The 8,330-nt window shown below is 38.1% G+C and overlaps 1 protein-coding gene across 1 annotated transcript in view; it reads right to left on the reverse strand.

The window, feature by feature from the left end:
• Nucleotides 1-6,574, reverse strand: part of LOC140228548 (uncharacterized) — a 146,082-nt gene extending 139,508 nt beyond the window's left edge. Inside the window, exon 1 of the mRNA XM_072308780.1 lies at nt 6,457-6,574. The gene's annotated coding sequence lies outside the window, so the exon portion shown is untranslated. The remainder of the gene's footprint in view (nt 1-6,456) is intronic.
• Between the last annotated feature and the right edge of the window lie 1,756 nt (nt 6,575-8,330).

An 8,330-nucleotide genomic window follows, 5' to 3' on the forward strand; every position in this document is an offset into this window, starting at 1 on the left:
TAGTAATGTCTGCATTAATATCTTGAATGCACTGGAAAATGCAGGTTCCCTAATAAGAAGCTACTACATCAGCGAAAGAGTGTACACCGTATGTGTGGTCACTATCAAGGGCATGATACACACTTGTACAACCAGTCGGGCATTATGCACAAAAGGTGTATAGCATCGCTACCGTCAGCCTTTTTCAAAGACCCTCACAGTCAGACATCAGTGAGGAGAGCCCGAGCCAAGCGGTCAGCATGATGATCGTTAGACTTCTGCAAATGTGATTTCATGAGCAACCAAAAAAAAAAAAAAAAAAAGGCAAACCATTTCTTCTGGATTAAGCAACTGAATCATGTTCCCAGTAGTCACTTTGAATGATGGAATTGCTAGACTTTCGCCGTTGTTGGGTTGTTGGTGCAACATGTACAAATTTGAATCAAAATTTGAACTTCTTTCAAATGGAGCTCTGTTGTATCATAGTGATACGTGTATTTGGCACCACATGCTAATAAGAGCAAAATTAAGTAATTGAAATGCATTTTTATATATAGAAAGTAGGAATTTGGACCAGTCTCCCAAGGCTCTCTTGCAGGGCTTGTGTCTCCCTGGTGGCTTGACTTTTTCTTGCTTGATGATCCTCTGCTCTCTTTTCATTTCTACAACAAACAGGCCTTGACACAGGCTAAACTACCATGCACTATCCAGCTAGTGAGTGTGTGTGTGTGGGGGGGGGGGGAGATCCCCATGAGTCATACAGGCAATCTTGATCAATACCGGTAATCACAGATGCAAACATCTCCCAATGATCAACAAAACAGGGGAATAGCCAACTTCACTGTCAGTACACACAATTCATACTTCTTGACTACAAGCAACAGCTCAAGTACAACAAATACAGTGTATATGAATCTCCAAAAGGTCAAGTATTGTGACAGAGCTGAGCAGAGGTGGTGCACCTGCCTGATAAAAATTGGCCTTCTCACATTTTACTAATCTTTAACATGGGGGAATACTTTCAAGCAGAGAATTGTGGGGGTTTACAAGAGGTTTACATAATTTGTTTATGAATGTGTGAGTATACTCTTCAGAGGTTCTGCACAATACATGAAGACAAAGAAGAATTGAACAAATGAAAATGACCAAATAACAAGAATGTGGAACAATCTGTCTCCCAAAATATGCTTTCTGAAACCAGATGGCATTAGGTAACTGGTACAATAACATGCCAATATAATGCACTGTTGCCAGCATCACAAATACATTGTACATGTACAGTAGTCAATCAAATGCATGGGCAGATGAGTGCATTCAAATTACACATACAACTGTATACGCATGATCTCAAGTTAGGCAGGCTGTACATCAGTTACAGAGCATGCCTTGTCAAAATTAGGTATTGTATGCCATTGCTATGGCACAGGGATGCAGCATCATCAACAATATGTGTTTGCCAGCTGCACACTGTGTGATTAAATGCTTTGCTAAAAGTCTGGTCAATGATGTCTGCAACAACATAATTTGACATTAGTATCACACACTCTCTCAATTTCGAGTTGCTATGCAATTCTGTTGCTTATTATGTGTACTCCCAACCAATGTACAAGTTTGTGAAACCTCAAATACTGTTCAAGCTCACTCTGTCCAGTGTGTCACTCTGTCCAGTGTTGTGTCCCTTTTAGATGAATTGGGCACCACCAATTTTATTTGGCAATTTCCATGCATGTTGTTCACAAACACAAACATATGAGCATCACTATGCTATCGATGAGAGTGCTGTGATAGGACCTGCCCACCCTCTCACAAAAGGAGATGGCCAAACGATTGACCATATTCCTCACCATATTCCTCACCAGCTACCCATTTTGACTGTTGTGGCAGACTGTGAGATGTTAATAACTGTACAGCGCAGGCCTGCATTGCCAGTACAAGTGCCATTATCTGCAGTGCAATCACTCTGCCCAAGCAGTACTTCACAGAGCAAACTATTGATGTACAAGTGTATGGTGCACTCACTCCGCAGCAGTCATTAACATACATGTACATGTACCTATTTCGTATAGTACATTGTACATCTGTACTGTACAAGTTATACTATATAATACCATATGTAGCGGTTGCAGTATAAAACAGGTGTTAATAAACATCTCATCAACAATGGGGCATAATGGCCTATATTTTGTCTTGTGCTAGCAAACTTGATATCATGACATGTGTGACCAAGTGGCATTACTGTGATGTAAATTTTGAGCAATCACTTACTAAAATATATAAACCTAATCAAGCAGATTATATTGCTTGAATTCATGAACCCAACTCCTCCTGTATTTTCGTATCTTTTTATCAAAATATTTAAGTAAGTGTTAGCTGGTTCAGAGATGACCAATGATTTAATACAAAAACATGTTATGACGACAAAAGGGAAAACATTTGTCAAGCAATGACATTTTCAGGAAGCCCACCACTCGGCAGGACATGTGGCAGTTTGTACAGTATGGCTGTTAAAGTGTGCTGACATTCCTAAATGTATGTTCTCATTGTTTTTGGGGGTGCACAGTACCGGTACATATTTATTGCTTGAATTGAAGTTATGTTTCTTCCTGTAAACTTTGAGCCACTTTGTTGTTGTTGTTTTTTTTTTTTCTTTCTTTCTTTTTGCCAATAAGAGTCCGCAAAGGTACAAATTTCTTTGCTGTTGGCAGCAACCAGCATGTCAATTGGTGATGACATTTGATCGTCATACATTTAGGTTCTTGGATGGATAATAGCACTAAATATGACGCTGGGGGGGGGGGGGCTCTGTCATGTGTGACTGAATAATAAAGTTCATAATGTCCCATGCATATTTATACATTGAGGAAAATGGATTCAATATTTGTGCTCTGACAGATATATGGAAAAAAAAATTGAAGCATCCTAATGCATAGTTTTATGGAAAGATTAAATAACATACAAATTCTTATTTTGTGCACATGGACTTTACTCTTTGGAGGGAAGAGATTAAGAGACTGTAGAAGATCCCACAAACAAGTTTTGCATATAAAAAAACCAACATTTTGGCATTACAGCTGTCATACTGATATCATATTAGAACAGGCTACATCAGCTGAATACTAGGAAAAAATTATATCTGGGCTTGCATAGATACACTGCAAACTCTTTTATATAATGTCACATGCTTATAACAGTTTGCAACATACTGTACCTACAGCATACATGTACCATATGACAAACGATCCCATGACAAGCTATTGCGCTGGCTTCAAAGGGCATTATCTAATTGGATCATAGCTGCACTGCACGGCACAGTATCAAGGTATACAATGTAGATTGTATGCTAGCAATTGTCATTTTAAAGTAGGAAGGATCAGCAATGCACTTTTTCTACAGAAATTTTCATGTGCATGGTTACTGTTTATGCATTATAATTTTGTGAATTTCACAACAATTCGCAAAATGAAAATGCACAGAAAAGTTCTTACCTACACTATTTATACATTGAATGCCAGTGACAATTTGCAAAAAATTAATGCCGCAAAAACATCTTGCTTTTAATACCAGTAGATGATTTGACACTGTAGATCTAATTCTAAGTATAGATCTACAAAGGCATGGTACACAAACATGCTGTGCTACATAGAGAACAACCTTTACATATAATCTAACATGCCATAGTGCAAAATCACATTCGAAAAACCACTTCATATTCTCCCACTAGACATGAAAAAACTTTATACAGTCTTTGCACATACTTCAGCACAACATTTCATAACATCATCAAATTTGTTTTTATGTGTTATTCTTCAATATTTTCCATTACAGCACATCAAGAAGGGAGCAGTCTTGTCATCAAAACTAGAGGGAGTTGAAAACTCAGATTGGGTCATTGTAGTTCAAAAGCAACTTGGGAGTATTGATACAGATTTCTCCCAACATTACTACAGTACATTCATGGTCCTTATGAAAACACTTCAGGAAGAAAATCTTGAGCTTAGTAATTTATGTCCAGCAAATTATAATATAACCCTGAAAGTGACTGACTGGCAAGTGCAGCAGGCATTCATTTGAAATAATAGCCAGCTGGTGGCATACTTGAGGGGCGAAAAACAGAACAAAGGAAGTTGAAGTACACTTTCAACTCCCACTATGAAATGGATGATTTGTAAAGACTTTCACTTGACAGCATGTGATATCCTTGTGTAGCGTGTATCAGGACCACTTCCAGATTATAGACAAGGGAAAGGCTTGTAAGAGACGGCTCCTTCTGAAACCCTTCCCCTTTCAGTAACCCTCTTGGTTTGGACCAGGAGCGGACCAGGAGCGGACCAAGCTGAAAATTTTGAGTTTATGAATGGGTGGGGGCCAAAGTGGGCCCGTGCCAGGTGCGGACTATTTTGGCGCTGCTGCAGCTACAACTTGTAGCACCAGGTGCAGACAAGGCGCCGGCCCGGTGCTGATCGAAGAGTTTATGAACAATAGCAACGCCAGGCACCGGCCAAAATTCCTTTCAAGGTCAAAGGTCACAGCTTATGCTGCTCAGCTCACTTAAGACTCACTTTTTGCATGAATATTACTTCTTCAAAAGAATCAGACACTAAATTTTGATTACATTGGAATAATTAGAGAAAGGCAATGCAGATATCAAGGAAAATATGATGCACTGAGTTAAATGTGTAGAAGCATATTGCACTACAAGAGTTTATCTTGTTCAATTAATCTGCCTGCACAATACAAACGCACTTGAACAGAAGTTAGCCATCCTGTGAACAGACTCAATATGAGAGCTAAAAATCAACATGCAATGATTGTTGCAAATGGAAGAAGTCACAATTTATCAAGAAATGCATGGTGTGTGTGTGTTTATCTGTGTCTGTTTGTCTGTCAGTATGTGCAATCTAGGATTCCTAGGAATGGCATAAATTTCTCATCCCCCTTCATTCAAATTCATTCAACTTGCCATATTCATTGTAGTAGGCATTAGATCTACACTGATTTTTTTTTTTTTTTCTCTCAGTTACCATACTTGAAAAAATCGTCACAAGATATTTCTGGCTAATTTCAGTTTCAGATTGTGCTGGCAGCGTACCGGTATGCGGCACACCATGACTTCTCGCAAAGAGCAAGCTGTTTTGAGAGGGTCTACACTGTGTATGCATGAAAGTTGATGTCGATATCAACACTTCCCAATGACCAATTTGGCTCAAATTTACACAAGTGGTTAGAAAAACTATTTCTTATAGTTCTAGGCCTTTAGTAACAACCTGAAGTACACTTTGTATGCCTACTAGAAATACCAGTAGCATACTAGTATAGGAGTAATCAGTATTCTGAGATATTGGTGCAGTTTGGTTTAAAGGCACTGTACAGTTCTGGTTGAGGTGAGGATTTAGCTTAATAAATTAACGTTTTGCAAGATATTCAGAAACCACTCTATATGAGATGTCAAAGAGCATGCAATTCTAAGGGGTATCAAAAGTTTATTTGATGAAAATCGGTTTTGAAATGGCTGAGATATCCAAAAACAAGGTGAAACAAACAGATCCTAGCACCAAACGACTAGGTAAATAAAAGGCGTGGCCCGTCGCCCTTTATTACACTTTTTGTATATATCTCAGCCATTTGAAAACCAATTTTCATGAAATATTAAAATACTGAATCCTTCTTAAAATTACACGTATGCTCTTTCATATTTCATAAAAAGTTTCTCATGATCTCACTTAATGATAGGAATGTTATAAACCTGAATCCCACCTCAACCAGTCCGGCATCTACTGTAGACTCTACAGTCCCTTTATTAAAAGGTAATATTACCAGGATTTTAGATAAATCTAATTCCCAGTAATCCCTGATACCCCTTCAAAAAAAAAATATACAAAAACTGATGAACGCAACACTGTACAGTACTTCTACTCTAGAGACTTATACCACACGCTTAAAACAAAAAACAAAACAAAACACAAAACTTTCACACACAACGCTTGACAAACACCCGACCCAGGGAGGTCCTCCCTGCCTGACCTGCAAGTGTTAGGCCCTAGACCCTTGTCTATCTACAGTATTTAATCGTTGGAATATGGAATGGGATGTGCTGTGTGCTGTCACAGCACATCCCATCCCAGTTTAGTCGGAAAGAGCTGCTAGCTGCTTCAGGATTATCTCATCAAGGGGGGGGGGGGGGGGTCCAAGAAGCGTTATAACAGTGAAAGCCAGCCGCTCATTTTCACGTCTTCTCTCTCGCACACACACCTCTCACTGCCTCATCTTCGAAATGCCGGACTACCCCACTACCGTTAGTAAAATTACACGCGAAGAACCCGGCCGTAGCTGATGCATATGATAGTCAATCCGGCTCTCTTCCAAATCAAATTCAAAATTCATTCATGGTGTGTGTGGGAGGTTACGACAAAACATCGAGGTATAGTGTCAGAAATTTAATACAGTTCTAATGTGAACAAAGACAAAGGGAATTCTTACCTGAGCGAAAGTTGTAGGTGAAACCAGTTCTTTTTCAGACTCACTTGGGAGGTTTTGGTGAGGCAGTCAGCTGCTTCATCAGCTTACCTTGTACCGGTAGCCAGAGACCGTACCGACCGTACACAGTGATTTCGATTACGGTATCATCGCACGATCTGGATATGGGCGGCACATACAGCTACTAGCAGCACACGGTTCAAACGTTTTTATGTTCCGTCGGTACCACTTCAGTGGTCGGTTCCTTAATTCCGTAGCGTATCGTATGACTGCTTGCTAAACAAATTTGAACAATGATGGCGCTAGTGTAAAAACATCGCCGAACTATTAAACGGTGAAAAACATCCACTCCAGAGTAAAAGATCCTAAACACTATGTAGTGTGTATAGGATCTTTGATGTAAAGCTCTTTGAACACATCCAAATAATTATATATTTAAAATCTCTTTGAATATACATCCAAACATTGCCGTAAAAATACAACACTGCCTCCAAGTAATAGATGAGCAGGTGATGAAAACTCTCTTTGAATACATCTAACTCAGAGGTTACTTCCGTGTGATGATAAACCATAAATAAATCTACACCAAAATCTACAACGATAATACTCCAGCAAAGAGTAGGTGTGAGGAGAAAAATCTCTTTGTACTCCAGTAACCGGCTTATGTAAATACATCGAGGCTATGATTATATTGCAATATTTGACATATCATGCAAATTCATCAACTACGGAAAAAATAAGGAAGACAATTGTTTTTCTGTACCTTATATATCTAGTAAAATTTGAGATACCCAACAGGATGGCTTCTCAAACAACACCAATGAAGAAGCAGTACTGAATCTCGCAATCTTTTAAAAATTTTCGTTTGCATTTACTGACAAGAAATGGATACACCAAATGTCATCAATTCTCACTGTTTTGGGGGGTCTGAACGTTATCCGCTTTAAACACTGGATTAGATACTGTACTAGTTGTAGTAAGCATTATCAAAACATGTTATATATAAGAATCGTGTATAACACCCATATTATTTTCCACACTGAGGCTTGCTGCTGCAAGCCTTTCTCAAATCTTTGATCTTGTTTCTCTCTAGACTAGTAATCTTTTCTTTTTTTTTAATCAAATCATTATGCTTGCAAGTCCAAAAATTTTTTTTTTTTGGTTTTGTTTTTTTTTTGTTGCTTTTTTTTAGCAGCAGGAAACTGATAAGTCATTTCCTTTGTCGATACCTTATTTTTTTCTTAAATAGCAGAAATCTTTGGAACTTATGAGAGAAAATTACTTTGTTTGATATGCTGTCTGGAGTAAGTAAACAGCATTGCTTTTCAAGAATGTATCTTTTAATAGTGTTTACAAGTTTGACATAGGAGCAGGATATCAAGGATCAATTCTGAATTTTGATTTTTTTTTTGTTTATTTAAAAGCAAACAGACTGATGTTGAATACCCATATTGGCCTACTCCCTAAAAAAAATCGTGTGGAAATGTTCATTCTTGAAGAAGTGAATAACAGAAAAGAGTGAATTTGAGAGTGAAATTGGAGTGAATTTTGAGTATATAATAAAAAATTTTCATTTTCATTCATTTTGGAGTGACCTCAGCTGGGGATCACTCCAAATTTGGAGTGGCCTCAGGGATGACTCAAAGGCTTTGGAGTGATCCCTGAGGTTACTCCAAAATGAGTGAAAATGAACATTTTCACTCGAAATTCACTCCAATTTCACTCTAAATTCACTCTTTTCTGTTATTCACTCCTTTCAGAATGAAACATTTTCACATGATTTTTTTTCATTTTTTTAATATTTAGAGAGTAGGTTATCCAAAGAAAGACAAATTATAGAGAGTCATTGGAGAAAGAAGTCTGAGTCATCTGAATGA

This window comes from Diadema setosum, chromosome 5 (genome assembly GCF_964275005.1).
Source record: "Diadema setosum chromosome 5, eeDiaSeto1, whole genome shotgun sequence".
NCBI lineage: Eukaryota > Metazoa > Echinodermata > Echinoidea > Diadematoida > Diadematidae > Diadema > Diadema setosum.